The sequence below is a fragment of the Stylophora pistillata genome, chromosome 12, assembly GCF_964205215.1.
Source record: "Stylophora pistillata chromosome 12, jaStyPist1.2, whole genome shotgun sequence".
In the NCBI taxonomy this organism is placed as follows: Eukaryota; Metazoa; Cnidaria; class Anthozoa; order Scleractinia; family Pocilloporidae; genus Stylophora; species Stylophora pistillata.
In genome coordinates, this window is record NC_142530.1 from 16,647,361 (window position 1) to 16,667,672 (window position 20,312).

Sequence of the window (20,312 nt, forward strand, 5' to 3'; positions counted from 1 at the left end):
TACGCATATATTCAAACGACTCTATGTTGGGGTGGACTCCCTTTTGAGTCAACCGACTTTCCTTTGCGCAGACAAATTTCATTGAACAATTATGATCACTTTCCTGATCCTCCATTGGCCACATCACCCTCCATCCTAAGCTGCATCGGACAGTTATCGGCTCATTGTTGTGGCCACCGGATTTACACTCAAGTAGAAGGAGCAGGCCAGGATTCTCTTTCAGACCAATTAACATCATAACCTCTCCATTTCATATCATTGGATCGTAAAAAGTCACGGAGATGAGGCCAACAAGCAAGGCCCTCTGTCTTCACAATACAACTTGTAGAAATTCACTTGTCATTCACTGTTTCACATTCAACAATTCAGAAGTAGCTGATTTACCCATAGACCTCGCAACCAAATCTATGAGGAACTTTCTTTCCCCTCGGGCTGAACCCGTCATTCCAGTTAATGTGAAACTAAGTCTATCTCCCTTAAGCTTATCTTCTTTCCCTAGAATTTCATGGCACAGTGTCACCTCCGAACCATTGCTAAGCAAAGCATACATTTCAATCATCCTTTCGCTGTCTTTTCCTTGAACTTTGGCAAGCATGATTCCAAGACATACTCGGTCATACTCGGTTTTCTCAGGCCCCAGTGGCCGCCACAGTGGCCCCTCTATCATTACCAGCCTCAGTAAAATTAGGAGGCAAGGCATTTCCTTGTCTTGCTCGCGAGTTTTGTTCAGCATTAGCATTGTTTGAATCGCTTCCGTTTTTTTTAGGCCAGCTCCACTATTGGGTTCTACTCCAGTTCCTGTAGTGTAACGATGCTTAGGGTTTTTTTTTATTACATCCGCATCTAGACTTCTTGTACTTGAAATTCACTTTAGGGCTGAACCTGTCATTCCAGTAAATGTGAAACTAAGTCTATCTCCACTAAGCTTAAGATCTTTCTTTAGACTTTCGTAGCACAGTGTCACCTCTGAACCATTGTCAAGCAAAGCATACGTTTCAACCATCTTGTCGCCGCCCTTACCTTGAACTCTGACAGACATGATTTCAAGACACACTGAGTTTTTCAGGCCCCAGTGACCGCCACAGAGGCCTCTCTATCATTGCCGGCCCTAGTAACATTAGGAGGCAAGGCATTTCCTTATCTTGCACGCGAGTTTTGTTCAGCTTTAGCATCGTTTGAATCGCTCCTGTTTTCTTTAAAGCCAGCTCCACTTTTGGGTTCTCCTCCAGTTCCAGCAGTGTAACGATGTATTAGGGTGTGGTGATTACCTCCACATCCAGACTTCTGGTACTTAAAATTCACTTTATGGTACTCCTTAGCAACGTTTCTCTTTACAAGACATTTGTTCCTTTACAAGACATTTATTACAAAGTCCACCATGTTGCACAACTTACCTCTTCTCTGTGTGTATGAAACCTTTGAACCTCTCGCACTTCCAGATGTCATGTCGCTCAGAACGATCCAGACAAAGAGCTTGCTTGTTCATGAAACCTGGCCCTCTCTTGTTTTCATTCTGACGATCGCTCCTTAATTGGTCCAGTGGTCATGTATCCAGACTCATTGTACACCGACATGGCTCTTTCTTTGATAAATTTCACAAAACCTCTTAACTTAGGTCTACGATCTGATACAATGATTTTCCCAGCGCACTCGGTCCATTTTTCTCGGAGGAACATCTCGGGAACTTTTTAGTTAGTTCTCTCAAAGTGTTCGTGTGATTAAGGTCAACCACATATTCGGTCCCCATTCCAGTCAAGGTGCGATCAGCAGTGTCTAAGTGTCTGCTAAACTCCGGTAGGAAAGGTCCATCCACATCTCCCATGCTAGGTAGACGTAACAATTTCTTAACTAGCGCATCTGCAAGTACATGCGGCTTCCCAAATTTCTCGCGCAATGTTTCCTTTGCCACTCAACAACCATCAGAAACTGGTAACGCGCAGCACCCAACCGCTTCTCTTGCCTTTCCTGTGCGGTGCTGCCCATGGATCAGTAGTTTTAGCCACCTAGAGTCGTCAGGGTAGTCCTGTTCAAATAAGTTTTAAAGTTATGAATAAATGTCACATGTCTGAGTGGATCTCCCTCAAACTTGAGGTACGCGACTTTTGGCGAGTTAACTACTTGCCTCAGTCCTTTCACTATTACCTTTCCACTGTCAAAATGCTGGGCCTGCTACACCAGGGTTGTGTCCCATGACACATCTGCCAAGCGAAAGACCACGTTCCCTAACTGGCTGTCCATACAATGCATGTGAAGACCTATATTGGATACTACAGAGTAAACAAACAAAGGTTTCGAATCCCTACTTGGAAAGCAGGCAGTAGTGTGCTGCAATTCTTAGGACTGAACCACAGGTACAGTTTACGAGCTCGTGACTCTGCTACTTGCAAGTGTGACCGGTGATGTAATAACACCACTCGTTCCAGAGGCAGGGTTATCTAGTAAGGACATAATTTAAGCTGTTTGTCTTGACGGATGAGAGATTGGTTGCGAAGTTGTATAACCATTTGGCTCAACTGAGTAGCACGATGAGGCAAGAACGACAAGGGTGTCTGGTTTGGGCTGTGGCACAAATGATACAGGCACTCTTTCATTCAAATAATCAGTCGTAGACAAAGACGAAATGGCAGGAACTTTCGGTTTGAAAGGTGGTGTTCGATCCATTGTAAAGGGCTCTAAAGTACCTCTTTGTTCTACCACGCCTTGCGACTCAGGTGGTTGCCAGTGACCAATTACCAACTCAACGTATTTTCTTTCTTCTCCCATTTCTTCTTCTTCATAAGTTTGCAGTGACTCTTCAGCCCTTTCAGCCTCCATTTCGGCTTCCATTAACTCTGTTTTCCTTTGAAATTCTTGTTTTTCTTCGTTCATTCGTAGGTGAACTTTCAATTGGTGGATCATCCGCTTAAGGGTATTAAGCTGGGCGAAAGCCAGAACTTCCTATTTTTCGAGACACCATACGCGATGATGACTTTGAACTTGATTCGGAAGCTTTACTGCCCAAACATTTGGGTCCTACGCTGGAAATACACTGTTGTTTTGATGCACGGGTCACCACCATTTAACCGCGGAAAAGGAATTTTTGCTCCATTGCTCCTTACAAACTTTCTGAGCCTTTTCCAACGCCCAGGCGTCAACACCAGCAAACAATTCAATAAATTGCAATATCTATCAAGCGCATCGATAAATTTATGAACCCGTCGTTGAGATTTTCCATTTCCTTTGAGATTTCGTCTTGGATGCCGCCGTCTTCCATCAAACGGGTAATCCCGTTGTATATTGGGGTCAGATTTCCAACACATACTCTTATGGAACAAGTCAAACCTCCAAACTCGTCTGCTAATTCGTAGAACTCGAAAACTATTGCGCAGTGTGCAGAACAACTTAAGGGTAGGACCCGAAAGCGAAAAGTCAACCATTTATTTACAGTCACTCCTTTGAAAATTCCACAAACGTTCCAATAACCAAGCCGACAAAACATCCAGGTAAGCAGGCAGGTTTTCTACGAATGAAGTTACACTTTCAGTGAGCAAAATTACGATACGCACCACATACGATAGAACTTATCGACTGTTTCGAATTCTGAGTGTCCATAACTGAACAATTTTGGTTGGCAAATTATGCCATCACAAAAATGGCGACTAGTTCTTCTTCGACAAAGCACACGGCCGATGTCCCGCACGTTGATGTCAAATGTAGGCACGCAATAGGAGCTACACTTTGGTATACGTGAATGTCCTTAAATGTATCTCGTGTCTTCGATTGGTGTAAGTTATTTTCTTTAGCATAGTTCAGTGCGGCTAGCTCACTTACAAATCATATAATAATGATCACTGAATGGTCGAAACATGGCATGCATAAAATTTAAAGGGACCGTCGGTTTTTTCCCTTTTGAACTGAAGATGTTCCGGGAAAAAGTGTTCAGTGGAAAAGTGGTATGCTTTGGTTCGAGCACTTCGTCATCTAGATAACCAGCCTAATATTTGAATCGTTCGACATTTACAAAGAAATATCTTAGAAAGTTTGAAAGAGCCCTCCGACAGAAATTCTGTGAAAAATACTCCAACTGCTAGGCTTGTACCCACGAGATAGTTTCTTAATTCCATGTAACTTTTTATTTCCTCCTTTTTTTCCCTCATGATATTTTTCTGACATCTTGAAAGTTGTGTATGCTGAGTTTTGTGATGAAAGTTTGTTGCCAAGGTTTTACGGTTTTACGATGATGGTTTGTAAAAGCTGGTAATGTACATGTACAATACCGTACATGTTAAATGTTCTTTATTTACCATCTGCTTCAGCAAAATGTTGTGCAAAAAAAAACATAACATTTAAATGATGATGTACACACTCTTGTATTTTTGTTTAGTATTGTAAAATAAATGTAACTACGATGAGTGATACTAAACAGTTATTCGCAGAAGGCGAGGTGAATATCGTCGAATAATCCCCGTGACGAAGTCGAGGGGATTATCCGGCAATATTCACCAAACTTTAGGCGAATAATTGTTTTAGTATAATTTCAGAGCTGTACAACAGAGAAATTTCTAAAATCATAACATATTTAGCAACATTTATTAACATTTTATTTCAACATTTTATATGAACCGCATAGAGCGGTTTATATAACGTCATATAAGGAACCGTTCGACCAATCAGATTGCTGGAAACTCTTTGCTCAGCTCTGAAATTATACTAATAATGAATACTCTTTTCTTCCTATTGTTCATTCGAAAAATACCAACGTTAGTTCACGTTAATGGTTGACCATTTCAAATATTATATGATTATATGAAGGTGCAATTGATTGTGCGTCTTTATGCAAATTGTATTATTGTATGTCTCTAATACGCCATTGATTGTCATAGTAGAAAACCGATTTTCTATTGGTATTAATGATTAACCATTGCGTGAGATTGAAAGCATATCTGTTATCTTTGATTGTCCAGCGGTACAATTAAGAATTGTTTTATGCTTAGCGTGCGTATATCGAGTTATGGATGCACGCCGGGAGTTTGGAGAGCACGAGAGAAGCGTAAGAGTTGCTCGAGGCGCAGCCTCGAGCAACCCTAGCTTCTTGAGTGCTCTCCAAACTTCCCAAGTGCATCCATAACTCGATATACGCACAGCTAAAAGCATGAAACAATTCTTTTATAACATACGACAACAATTTGGGCGCTGAAAGACGTTTTATTTTTTGGATTGATTACAAAGTTCTCACAATGCAGTACAAAGGCGTTCATTGGCTGGTTATAAACACGCCACAATTACTTTAGCGACAGTTGAACGGAACGCTTCATCTAATTTCTAAAATTGTCAATGAAAAAGTCGTTTCTTCGAAAGAGAGTGAACTTTTTTAAACAAGGTCAAAATCCTCGATGAAAATGTAACCAAACAAAGTCAAAGTACACAAGTTTTGGTAAACAAGCTTGGTTGGTAAAAGTCAAAGACCAGAAGTAGCGGGAATTGCATTTTTGAAAACGATGCTCACATTGCCTTGTACGGTGCAATTATTGCCGAAGACGGACTCCAGGAAATTTGCGTTCTTGTCGTGAGCCACCACCACACTGTTATTTTGACGGACAGTAGTACTGGTGAAAGAGGACTCGGTTTTGTCGTCGACAAGGCTGTTTGACAGGACCTCACTGCAACTGCGAAGCTGGGATGTGGATGGGTGCGTGTTGTAATGAGCAAAGCTTTGCTCATTTCTGTGACCGGAGATCGCCATGATGTGCCTTTTTGGAATTCCTGCGTTAGACCACAAAGTTATGGCTCTCGCCCTGACACTGTGGTTGGTGTAGAGCTTCGACAAGGATGCTGCTTCGCTTATGTTTTTCATCATGGAGTCAAGCGAGTTAACTCCGACTAGACGCGCTTCGTACCAGATGCATTCAGATATCTTTCAATGCCGTGACGAAAACCAAATAGTGTAGATTTGCTGTACACATCTCCGGATTTATTTCTGGCCTCTGCGTAGAATCTGCGAAGGTTTGTAGTTGGCCAGGCGACATTTGTTCTAGCGGTGTCTGTATTTTTTTCTCGTTACACCAAGCTAAATTAAGGAAGGAAATAATGGTAATACCATTTAGCTTATAGACAATGCGTGACTGCTGTTTTTAATTAACCATGTTACGTTGTTGCTGTAATGTTTTTTGAAATGAAAGTTGCCCGAAAATGTTGGCGTCTCCGATTGTTTTGTTGATTTCGTAATTAAATGGTTTTCGGTAGAATTAACAAATGTAACCAAAAAAACGTCATCAACAGAGACATTTACCTTTAAAAGCCGCCACAAACCAATTTGTAGTCTTCTTAGTTCTTGCTGAATGTCTTTCAGCTAAAATTTGCTCCAGCTCCTGTTCTGATAAATTCGGGAAACAGGCCTGTTGTGTTTCGCTTTCTTTTAGTGCTTGTTAGCTTGATTACTTGCGGGAAGGTCGAAAGCCAAAGAAAAGTTTTGTTGGCCTTCGATTTACTATTATCGCTTTCCGAAACTTTAACTTGAGGAACTCACACGACGGAAATTTTGCAGCTATTTTGAAACTGCACACGTCATTTTATTGAGCACGGCCGTGCGTACAAAATGATTTTGTTCATGTTGACGCAATAGGAATTAGATTGGACTAGCGCGCGCGCTATGTTATAAAAATATATATTTTGCACAAATGAACAGCAAAAGGTGTATATGGCAGTTCACGGAGAGCCTTACTTGTTTTTAAATTACGGTTGAATGAAAGTTTATCGTAGTTAGGTTTTTGGCACACATGGGTCAAACTGCTTGTTTCATCCTACCCAGTTAATATTTCTCTTTTCCTGTGTAAAGCGTGTTCAACGCCAATGGGTATGGAGAACGGACAGATAAGGGACACTCAGATCACTGCCTCTTCAGAATTTCTTAGGAACCATGCCGCAGTCCAGGGAAGGTTGAACTTCAAGGCCGGTGGCGGCAAAACAGGGTCATGGTCAGCAAATATAAATAATGGATACCAATGGCTTCAGGTGGATCTTGGTAGGTACAAGGTTGTGACAGGGATAGCTACACAAGGACGAAATGCTGTACCCCAGTGGGTCACCTTATATGAGCTTCAGTACAGCGAGGATGAAGTTACCTTTGTTTATTATAAAGAACCAGGGCAGAGCTCACCTAAGGTAAACTGAATAAAGTAACTATAATTGATAAGAGAGGTTGTCAGGTAAAATCAAACATTCACCGGCAACAGTACTGGTCAAAAAATCGAGTTCACTCATATTCTAGGATTAGTTAGGCCTGTAGGTAAAACAAACCAAGACATATATAGTTTGTTGAAAAATTCTTTAGTTTTCGAGAAAATTGATAAAACTCAATTTACGCATAATTAGCTTCATTCGACGGTCGAGTTTAGCCCATTTTTGGAGGCCTCGTTTGTACTTGTAAAAGCATTAAAAAACTTAGTTACTCCACAGACTTTTAGAACAATATCTCCACTATGTTTTCACAAAAAAGTACAATCTCTATTTAAATTTCAAATAAAATACAGATTTTTCTATCTATTTTCTTAAGTGCCCTGTGAAAAGTAGGGTAGCTTCAAAACATTTTTTTTAGCTGTGCTAAGTGAAATAAACGTTTAATATTTGAGATACGAGAAGTAGAAATGATAAACGTACCGTTTGTAGAGTTATTTTTCTGGGGTTTTTGTGCTACTATGCATACGAGGGCTTTAAATTCATAGAAATTTCGCTCTTCGGCGAACTCGGCGACATGAAAGAAAAGACCGACTTTGTTTATCATTTGCCGTCAGTGGTAATAATGAGTGCTTGAATAATGTAAATAACGTCTTCAAAGTACTTGGAACACGATAGAAGTTGTTTTTGTTTTCTCCGAAAGCATTCTTTTCGTAGAAATGGGTAGACATGGTTGTCACTGCGAGACTTATGTGTCACGCAATTGTACGATCTATATTCCTATTAAGCAAGTGGTTTGAAATTTCTTAACTCGAGTAGTTGCAGGAAATTTTTTACATGAAATCCAAATAAGAGGAATGAGAGGTTTTTTGTTTGGATAAAAATTCATACTTTTTTGAGGTTTTTTACTACTAAAGGCAATTAGCAATAGAACTTAATTTCACAGTAAATTTCATCTGATAAAACTTAGTGCACAACAAGTAAACAACTGATCTGTGTTTAAATATTTTGAAGAATGGAAATTTGTTGTTCATTGAAATCTCTTGTTGTGGATGATTGTGGCTACAATCCAAAAGACAGAAAAGGGGATAGGCGAACAGTGCCCTTGCTGTTGCGTGACAAGGAAATAGAAGGGCATTTGGCTCATTTTTCATTCACTGGTGTGTTCATCGAGTTTGACTTAATATTGAGTACAGCAGCTGTTTTCCAAAGACCCAACGATGTTGATACATGGACAATATGCCCACTTCATCGCTGAAGACCTCGTCTTGGATAGACTCCAGGGGTAAATACTAAATACAGAGTGCCAGCTAATATTTCCAGGCATAAAGCGAAGAAGCTTCTCAAAGCAGACAGAGGGTTAGGGAAAGAGGATTCTCAGTTAATTTCCACCAAACAAGGTATCTTATTCCGGTTGGTTCAGATAATTATTCTATTTGCTTGCGATCGAGTTTAATTCCAGTTTTATTGTTGTTGTACTTCTTGATGGCATGCGGACTGAAAATCAGTTTTGAGTGTTTATCAACAGTTAACGATTGCGTCACCAAGTTGTATTTATTCTATAGACTCCACACTTCTAGACACGCCCCGCATTTAATATCAGCCAGGTGAGGAGAGTTGTATCACCATTAAGACCTGTTTCCAAGTAGGTAGGGTAACCCTAGTGCTAGGGTTACCCTGGCAGGAGGGTTAGCCTAACGCTCCCGCATTTCTTCTTTTTTCATCGACGTGTTTACAAGGTAGCTAGGGTTACCCTAGCACTAGGGTAACCCTACCTGAGCGCTAGGGTTACCCTAGCGCTAGGGTAACCCTAGCTGCCTTGTAAACGCTCTGGTGGGGATAACTCGCCTACCCGGGACAACTTTTTACTTGTTTCCAGACCCTTTGAACATTGATAACAATGCGTGCGGTTACCAAGCATAGGTAAGTTGTCCCGGGTGGTAGGGTAACCCTACCTGTGACATTTTTCTTGTAAACCCGGGCTATCTTTGACCCGCCTGCTAGGGTAACCCTATCACAAAGTTTACCCTCCTTGCTTGTAAACAGGGCCTTAGTCAAAGTACAAATTCAAATAAAAGTAAGGATAACATGAACAGATCATTAAAATTAATTAGCTTTTTATTAGTTAGTCATGTTCTAATTCAGTTGTATTTCAGTTCTATTTTTCATATTTCAATACTTTTGCTTTGAAAACATTACAAATTATGCATTGCATGTAGACGTGTCTCCGGTTGTTAGTTTGTCGTCAACAACAGAGAAACTGAATATGTATTTAGAATCAAGAGATGCCAGTTCTACTCGACATGTTCTTTGTACTTCATGGAATGAACCCTCGGAGCGCACTAAGCGTTACAATACAAATAAGGGATGGCGTATGATCACCACTTGCCTTGACGAACTAACCCTCTGACAATCTGATGAATTACTTGATTGTTTAGCTAGATCGAAATTTAAAGGCGTGGATGATAGTCTGGACTACACTTTACTTGAAACTCTTTGTGAGTGTTACAAGAATGCACATCCCTGGTCTAAAAGGCGGCAAGTGCGGTCCATTTTGGTGGATAATTCTAGGTTATTTCATGGTTGGTGAGCGTGTACGATTTTTATTCACAAGTTGTGTAAAACAAAGGAACGAGTGCAAAGAGTGAGTTTGTTTTACCCAACGAGTGAATAAAAATCGTACAAACGAATTAACCTTGAAATAACTTATTTATTATATACATACCGAGATTCATAAGCGAACAGAACTCAGAGATAAACATATCTTTATTTTCTTTCAAAGGAAAGTAACGCGCGGTCAAGCCGCCGTTCAGAAGTTGCACTGAAATGGCTTCATTGTAAATACTTCTTTACATCTAAAATCTAGGCTCTGAAAATGGTTAGTCTGATTTGAAGCCATCTTTCTAAAGAAAAATGCGCCTAAGCTCTTAGAAATGTGCTATTTGTCAGTCAAGAGGAGCGGCGAGCGAGCGAGCGAGCGACACGGTTTTGTTCACTAGTGAAAATAATGATATAGCCAATCAGAGCGGCGATATACGGTGGCTCTCAAGGGCCATCCACCTACAAAAATTTTCATGACTTTATCGCGCGATAAGTTTTGCTAAGCCCATTCATTCAAGAAATTTGCAATCAACATTATCGCGCGATAGATAAACTTATCGCGCGATAGAACAACCTTGTCAGCGGATGTTGGTCAAGAAGGTTGTGATTTTTGAGCTCCATTAAGTTTCTTTATATTTTTTGGTTTTTCTATTTTTGTATTCTATTTTTATTGTGTGTCCTTTCGTATAACCACTCTGCAATGCCTGGGTCAGTTGCGGCTTTGAAGAAGGAGAATAACAGACTTAAAGCGCGACTATCGTCAATGTCGGACGAGGTAGCTAGATTGAAGGAGCTGATACAGCGACATAGCGACAGAAGCGAAGAAGTTCTGCCCAGCGAAGAAGGTGCCCAATGTGTAGAGTTCTTGAGCAAGAAATACGGCGACTTCCATCTCTTTAGCGGCATGGCCAAAGACGAACTCCAGCGACTAAGCACCAAACTCGAAGAGCTGAAAGCCAAGGTAGATATTATTGGAAATGCTATTAACGAAATTCAAGAATATAGTTTCCAGTATAATGTAAAATTGTGGGAGTGCTTGAGAGGCTGCAAGATGAGTCCGCAGCCTCGATAAGCAAGCTTTGCCTAAACATATCAAACTCACGGGGTGCAAATAGTCTCTTACTGAATTTCGTGACCACGCCCAATTCATCGGCCCACTCAAATCGACTGCGAGTTTTGGATGTTATATCATCTTGCCGACTCTCTGTAAAAAAATTTAACAATGTACCACCGAAATATTGAACTATAATATCATGGCTTTCCATTTTGTGTATTTCCGTATTACAAAGTAAAGTTTTTCCCTCGTCATTTTCACCTTTTCCCGAGCGGGTCCGTCAAAATTAAGAAGGCGTTCGTGGTCAAAACAAGACCGAGCAAGGAGTCTTGGGCGATTTCTCTCTTACGCAAGCGCAAATTGAAAATGTACCACCAAAATCAACGAGAGGAACAAATTTCCTTTGTTTCGATATGTAAATTGTCGAACAAGGAGCAGATTGAACCTCGTCAAATGGCTAGTCAAAACAGCCACACCTTTCTCCTTTTGCTCGTTTCCTGTTTTATAAGCGTGAAAGCAGTGGGAGAAGAATCGGGTAGCTCGGAAAGCGCTTCGGGTATTAATTTGCCATCGTTTACTTACGAGATAAACAAGTAAGATTTCTAAAGTTATTTTCCGAAAGAGTCGGAATAAATACATTTTTTCAGGTTAGATTGCTGTTTTTACCCTAAACGTCGTCCAATAAATTTTTGTTGCAGCCTACTAATCTATACAATTTCGAAGGAAAATATTCAGTTGCTTCACCGTCCCCGAAGGGTCTCCACTCATCGAATCGTGGACTGTAGCCAATGTAGTGAATTTTCAGTCTCTTGTTGGGTTTGTCAACCTCCGTGACTTTAACATCATACAATTTTGTATCATTTCTCTGTGAAATGACCTTTTTAACAGGGGTGTATGCTGAGTATTCGTTGCAGAATCGCTTTGGTTGTCTTATCTCTCTCTTTGGCTTGTCCGCCATTTTGAAAATTTGCTCAGGGGGGCATCTGGGTTAGCGGCTGCGCCAGGCTGGAACCGACTAAAACAAATGTCCATCGAAGTGGGGAAACAGTTTGATATGATTTTTAAAGAAACGGGAGCTGATGTATCGATGTATGACATTGACACCGCCCATCGTGTTCCCAGCAGGAATAATAATGGCAAGCCAAAGCCGATAGTTTGTGGATTTGTCAGGCGTTTAGCCAAAGAAAGCGTCATGAATCATCGTAAAGATGCATGCAAATCGGACCCGGCTTCCGTTGGACTCCCTGAGGATGCCTCGTTAAGCGCGGTTAGAATTTTTTATCATTCGTCACCCCGAATGCAAACAGTCCTGTTCGAGGCGAAGAAGTTTAAAGAACAGCATTATTACCAATACTGTTGGTCAGAGGGCTCCTTTGCTTATTTACGGAAAGATGCTACGTCTCGAGCTATCAAGATCAAGAATATTGGTGATTTGCTCAACCTGGAAAACGGAGACCAAAGCTAAGTATATATCTTGTAATAACAACTCTCAATGGTAGTCCTAAGTGACAGATATGTTTGCCGTGCAAACAAATCTTTGTTAAAAAACCTTCCGTTCTCGAATGTTGATATCATCCGAACACATGGTCAGTTTAATAATAGCCTGAACAGTAAGTTGCCAACGAAAAAGTACTTAGATAAACTCCGTAGCCTCCATATATTAAACATTTTTAGTTTGAATACTCAAAGTAGTGTCAATCCTGATAGCAACCTAAATAATCAACAAATTCGAAGCCGATATTTCTCACCACATAGCTTTTGCAAGTTTAAAAACGTTCTCATGCGAGATGAAAACAAAACTTCTTTCTCAATTCTACATAATAATGTACGAAGCCTTCGCCGTAACCTTGAAAATCTGCAAGTACATTTACTGGATGACCTAGACCACCTCTTCAGCGTAATCGGAATAACGGAAACTAAAATTACAAATTCGGCCAGAATAGACTTTAATCCACATATACCTAATTACCAATTCGAACGGGTGCCAACTGCTCTTTCTTGTGGAGGTGTCGGTATGTATGTTGACGCCAGTTTAAATTACACAGTCCTCGAAAAAACCTCTAACGAGGCTTTCCAGACCTTGTGGATTGAACTCGAATTTTTAAAAGGTAAAAGTGTTATATATGGTGTAATCTGTCGGCAACATACTTCTCCTCAACAATTTCAAACGCATTTCGATATGACAATAGAAAGACTAAGCTCTACTAATAATCCGATATATGTCATGGGCGACTTCAACATTGATCTCCTCAAATCTGAAACCTGTGATTTTTCTCACAACTTTCTGCTGTCCCTGCAAAGTTACACCTTTTTTCCTGTAATCGACAAGCCTACAAGAGTCCATAATAATTCTGCCACACTTATTGACATTATTCTTGTTAACAGAATTGGCTTTAAACTTTCCGGCGGCAACATTGTCTCAGATATAAGTGACCACTACTCTCAATTTGGCATTATCCATTCTCTATCTTTAAAATCTCGCTATCAGGGGACTAAAATCCGTGACTATTCGAGATTCTCGGAAGAAAATTTTATTAGTGATATTTCTCAAACTGACTGGACCGGTTTGATCTCTAATGGCTCTATTGACAAACGCTTTTCTTCGTTCTACAACAAATTGAATAAACTTGTTAATAGACATGCTACTCTCAAAATTGTACCAAAACGCAAGGCCAAGCAACTATCTAAACCGTGGATAACTAGAGGTTTACGTAGATCAATAAAAATAAAGAACGATCTCTTTTACTCTGGTGACATGGCTACATACAAGCTGTACAGGAACACAATTTTAAGCCTTACTCGCCAGAGTAAAAGACTTTACTATCAATCCTATTTTAGTAGAAACCTATATAATATGAAAAAAACTTGGTAGGGGATTAACACTTTAATTAATAAGCACAAAAAGACTAAGCTCGTATCGTCGCTCCAGCTTCCAGACAACCGGGATACAACACAAAACCAATCAGAAATAGCTAATGCATTGAATTATCATTTCGCATCTGTCGGACCTAAACTTGCAAATAGCATACCATTATCCACCAGGGACTTTAAGGATTACCTAGGGAATTCAAGTTACACCAATTCTTTCTTCTTTGACGCTGTCACTTCTACTGAGATTGAAATGGAAATTTTGAGTACTCCATCAAAAAAAGCCTACGGACTTTATTCGTGTCCAGTTCGTCTTTTGAAGTCCGCACGTCAAGCTATATTTCATACCCTAGCTGAACTAATGAACATGTCCATTTCAACTGGTATCTATCCCCACAAATTAAAGCACGCTATAGTAATTCCAATTTATAAAGCGGATGATGAAACTGACCCAAACAATTATCGCCCAATATCGTTACTGTCCGTGTTTAATTGAATATTCGAAAAACTAATGTACAAACGCCTAAAATATTTTGTAGATAACAATCAATCGATCAATCAATACTTTATTTACCCACGTAGCGTCAAGGAGCTCATAGAGCTCGTTCAAAATACGTACGTGCCTCTAAGATTAAGAATCTAAAAAACGTAATAGATACTGTCAAAACCTAATTGATTAGAAATTAAAATAACTAACAATTAATATTAAAATTTAAGTTTGTACAGTAAAATTCAAAGTCACTTAAATACAGGTATAAAATGGTGAAGCAATAGCTTAAATAATTTAAAATTAAAATTAAAAATTAAGTTTGTACAATGAAATTGAGAGTCACTTAAATACAAGTATAAAGTTGAGGAGCAGCTAAAGTTTCAATGTTCTCAATAGCTTCTTAAAAAGGTTGATATCATCGGCCAGTTTTACACTTGTAGGTAATCCATTCCACAGCTGCGCACACATATAAGTGAAAGATTTTTTCATAAAATTTTAATTAAATTTAGGTGCGCACTAATTAATGCCGGTTCCTCTCAGGTTGTACATAGTTTTCCTAAAACTAAAAAAATCTCTGATGTATTTGGGACCGTCGTTATGCAAACATTTATATATTTTTCACATCGCAAAATGGATTTAGAGAGAACTGCTCAACTCAACATGCAATTTGGGATATTCTAAATACAATTCAAAACAACATTGATAAAAATTATATTCCTGTGGCATTTTCATTGACTTGAAAAAGGCCTTCGACATGGTTGATCATTCGATTTTGTTGCATAAATTACACCATTATGGAATTAGAGGATTGATTGATGACTGGTTCTCGTCATACTTGTCTGTCAGGATGCAATCAACCCAAATCGGTTCTATTGTCTCTAGCAAAGAGAGAAAAATGTGTGGAGTCCCTCAAGGTTCTGTACTTGGTCCGCTTCTTTTCTTAATTTATGTCAATGACATGCATCGTTCCTCTAAAAAGTTTGACTTTTCACCCTATTTGCTGATAATACCAATTTACTATATGCAGAAAAAGATCTAAACAAACTTTAAGTTGTCGTCAATGAAGAGTTATTAAAGTTGTGTGAAAGACTGAATTCAAATAAATTATCTCTTAACGTATCTAAATCTAATTTCGTTATTTTTCATCCTTATCAACACAAACTATACCGAGAAGTAAACCTTAGAATACTTGATAATAACTCGGAGCAATTGGTATCTCTTGAACGTAAGACATATATTAAATACCTAGGTGTTCTAATTGACGGTAATCTCTCCTGGAAGCACCATATTAACTACATTTCCACGAAAATAAGCAAAGGTATCGATATTGTTGCAAGACTAAGACACTTGGTACCGCTCACTACTCTTATAAACATTTACCGCTCGCTCATTGAACCGTATATTTCCTATGGTCTCGTTGCTTGGGGCCAAGCCGCGAATACTCATCTAGAGAAAATCGTCATTTTACAAAAGCGGGTTCTTCGTCTAATGTACTTTTCCGATTATACATCTCACAGTGCTCCTCTTTTTAGTCGTTCGGGAATTCTACCGATAAAAATGCTTTACTTCAAATTGGTTGCCTCTCTGTTACATGACATCAAAAATCGCTGTGCTCCTCCCAATATTTCTGAACTTTTTACTCACTCTGAACAGGTTCATTCCTACTCTACTCGTTTCTCAGTAGCTGGAAGCTTTTATATAAAACAGGCGAGAACAAATCATCAGTTGTTTTCCTTTTCTAGAGTTGGTGCGAAAATATGGAATGGCATCCCCCCTGAAATTCGTAAGCTAAGGAAAGCACCTTTTAAACGTGAGCTAACTCACTTGCTATTGAAAATTCTTGAAATTGAGGAGATGAATGTTGACTTGCGCTACCTTGACCTTTCTAGCTTATATTTGTATTTCGACTGATAAGCTTTCTCTTTGACCTGTTAAAAACTCCCTTGAGTGACTGGCCCAGTTAAAACCTTTAACATGATTAACACTACTATTATTTATTATTTATTTTTATTTGCTCATTTATTTATTTATTTATTTCATTGTTGCGTATGTGTGCGCGTGTGTGTTTGTGTGTGTGTGTGTGTATGTGTGAGAGCCTATACAGTGTCTGTTTAGGTAGCCCGCCTAGAATAGCTTTGCTAACTGCGGGCTACAAAAGCCTTTATTTCTTTAATTTAAAAAAAATAAAGTCAATGTTGTTGTTGTTATCGCGCGATAGAACACTGTATCACGCGATAGAACAGCTTATCGCGCGATAGAACAACTTATCGCGCGGTAGATAATATTATCGCGCGATAATTTTATTATTAGCTCCCATGGCCCCACGACCATTAGCACGTGGTCACATCCATAGCAAGATGGCGGACCAAGTTTCGAAGGTGAGTAATTGTCCAAGAAATAAAGACTTTTATTCTTGATTTTTGAGCAAGTGACGGTAATCTTAGGGTTAAATTAAATTATATTTCTATGCATTCTACGCCTTATATTCATAAACAATCTTTCACCTTTTACACTTTATATAGTTAAAAAACGTATCCCTACACCTTATATTCATAAACAATCTTTCAAATATAGAGCAATAAAGTCCCTCTCATATCTTTAACCCCACTTACTAACAAAGCATAGAAATATAATTTAATTTAATCCAAAGATTACCGTCTCTTGCTCAAAAATCTAGAATAAAAGTCTTTATTTCGTGGACAATTACTCACCTTCGAAACTTGGTCCGTCATCTTGCTATGGATGTGACCACGTGCTAATGGTCGTGGGGCTATGGGAGCTAGTAATAAAATTATCGCGCGATAATATTATCTATCGCAGGATAAGTTGATTTATAGCGCCATAAGTTGTTCTATCGCGCGATAGAACACTCTATCGCGCCATAAGTTTTTCTATCGCGCGATAAGTAGTTCTATCGCGCGATAAGTTGTTCTATCGCGCCATAAGTTGTTCTATCGTGCGATAAGTTGTTCTATCGCACGATAGAACACTCTAACGCGCGATGAGTTGTTCTATCGCGCGATAAGTAGTTCTATCGCGCGATAAGTTTATCTATCGCGCGATAATGTTGATTGCAAAGTTTTTGACTGAATGGACTTAGCAAAACTTATCGCGCGATAAAGTCATGAACATTTTTGTAGGTGGATGGCCCTTGGGAGCCACCGTAGTAATACCTCGTTTTTCACTAGTGAAAAAAAAATCTATGACCAATCAGCTGGCTCCTCAAGCGCGAAGAGACTATTTTTATCTCGATGCTTTTTGGCGCATAAATCTCGGTATGTATATAATAAAATAAGTTTCAATGATCTAAAAGCATGGATACCAGACCTAACGCGGTATAGATTTAACATTGCTCGTCATCATAGACTACTTCATGGTACACCTGGAAATATTTACTGGCACTCTGAATTGAGTATTTACCCCTCAAGTTCATCCAAGACCAAGTCTTGAGCGATGAAGTGGGCATATTGTTCATGTATCAACATCGTTGGGTCGTTGGAAAAGAGCTGCTATACTCAACATCAAGTCGTTTTCGGTGAACACACCAGTGAATGAAAAATGAGCTGAATGCCCTGCTATTTCCTTGTCACACGACATTCACCTATCCCCTTTTCTGTCTTTTGGATTATAACCATAATCATCCACAACAAGAGATTTAAATGAACAACAAATTTCCATTCTTCAAGATATTTAAACTCAGTTGTTTACTGGTTGCGCACTAAGTTTATCAGTAAATAGAAAAATCTGTATTTTATTTCAAATTTAAAAAGTAATTGTACTTTTTTTGTGAAATCATAGGGGAGACATTGTTCTAAAATTCTGTGGGATGAGTAAGTTTTTCAGTGCTTTTACAAGTACGAACGAGACCTCCAAAACTGGGCTAAACTCGACCGTTGAATGACGCTAATTATGTGTAAATTGAGTTTTATCAATTTTCTCGAAAACAAAAGAATTTTTTTAACAAACTATATATGTGTTGGTTTGTTTTACCTATAGGCCTACCTAATACTAGAATTTGAGCCAATTCGATTTTTTGACCGTTGCCGATGATTTGTGAATTTGTTTGATTTTTGGTGACATCTTCTCTTAGGCCTAGTTTATACGTCGCGCTACAGTCGAATTTAATTCAGAGGAATTTAATTCAAGGTCCCACAAGCAATTAAATTCGACGATAACGCGACGTCTAAAACGAATTATATTCGTCTGGTAAATTAAATTCGTCCTTGACGTTTTATCCGTCTTGGTAAGACGGATAAAATATCGATAACGCGTCTTCAGTTTTAACGTCGCACAAGCGTCGCGTCGAAAGAAATGCATACATTTTCTTAATGTATTTCAACCGCGCCATGTTTGTTTCAAAATGAAACCTCTGACCAGAGGCACTGCATTTGGGAAGAGAATTAAATTCGATCGTACTGATTTCGACGCATAAAACCACGCCACGATTTACGTCGACGGAACAACGAATTTAATGGAATTGATTTCGTCTGAATTAAATTCGACTGTAGCGCGACGAATAAAACTAGGCCTTAAATCGAATAAAGGGCTAATTAGTCCATTCAACTTTTACTTCACTTATGTTTCACTTAACCCTTCGTCAGAGCGAATGACGAGGGGCTAACGCTCGAAACGTCAGCTATTTTATTCGTTACGGTGGCCAATTTATGATTTAAACTTAGTTGATATAACCAAATTACCTTGTTACCCCCACCGATGCAGCACCACAATTTCTTTAGAAACTTTCAGCCACAATTCAAGAAATTTAAACAAACGGCCTCGGATTGAAGATAAAGGCCCATTTAGACGGTTTCAACATTTGACCAACATTCGTTCAACAAAAGTTGAACGGATGTTGGGCACATGTTGGAAGCTAAAACAAAGTTGCGCGGGGGCCGTTCAAACGGTTTTCTACGGTGCCCAGTAAGGGACATCAGATAAAAACACTTTCTGTAACAAGCAGTGCTCCTTATTTATCTAGCACTGCCACTTATTTATCTGGCACTGCTACTTAATAAGTGGCAGTGCTACTTATTTATCTGGCAGTGCTACTTATTTATCTGGCACTGCCACTTATTTATCTGGCACTGCCACTTATTTATCTGGCACTGCCACTTATTTATCTGGCACTGCCACTTATAACTGGCACTGCTACTTACAACAGTGGTAGATAACTAAGTAGCAGTGCTAGATAAATAAGTAGCACTGCTTGTTACAAAAAGTGTTTTTTTATCTGATGTCTCTTACTGCACCGTAGTTTTCAACATTGCGCCAACAAACGAACCAATATTTTCGGGAAATTTAATTGTGAGGAACTAAGAACTAGAAACCAGACTCTCTCCAGACGCCATATCGACTTTTGCAACCTGATATGAGCATGCGTGTGTTCAATTGTTTCATGACAGAGTGTTCAAACGGCTTCAACACCCTTCAACATTTTCGAGAACAAAAGAAAAGTTGAATCGATGTTCAATGAAAGTTTAAACCGATTCAAATTTGATTCAACATGCTTTAAACAAGCTTTCAACTATTTTTTCGTTTTCAACAATGTTGGACGACCGTTTTAAATGCACCGAACATTTGTTTCGACAAAGTGTTGAATGCATGTTGAAGCAAATGTTGAAACCGTTTAAACGGGCCTTAAGGAAGGCATTGCCACTCATGTATCAAGCTGACAGAGTGGCGCAAAAGCGAGTGACGCGTCAGCAGCTGATTGGCAGCATCAAACACATGTGAAAAAGTATCATATTTTGTCAGTTGTGTTGTTATAGCTTTTCTCAGGGCTGGAAATCCTTGTATAACGCCTATGTTTATATGATAAAACGTACTTTCCAAGTCTTGCCCTAGCTGTACTCCGGAATATTGGCCCTCGGTCGTTTAAATACAGACCTCGCTGCGCTCGGTCCATGCTGCCACGACCTTTCGCCAATATTTCCCCTACAGCCCTCACGCTCGGTTAGTAAGAAGTAACTATTTTGTTATTATCTGAAGCCACACGCTAACTGTCTTTCAAATAGTTGATTAGACTCAGGGGTTTTTCCATGAATCTCGGGAAAGATCAAAGAAAATAAACAAGGCAATTACGACTGTGTATCTTTTCTGTCTTACCTTTTATATCAAACTAATAGATCAAAGTTCCTCCATGGATTT

General features: G+C 39.2%; 1 protein-coding gene and 1 pseudogene across 1 annotated transcript in view; both read left to right on the top strand.

The window, feature by feature from the left end:
* Positions 1 to 20,312, top strand: part of LOC111333762 (uncharacterized) — a 63,664-nt gene that overhangs the window by 15,867 nt on the left and 27,485 nt on the right. The window lies entirely within an intron of this gene.
* LOC148719014 (uncharacterized) lies at positions 10,364 to 14,337 on the top strand (annotated as a pseudogene).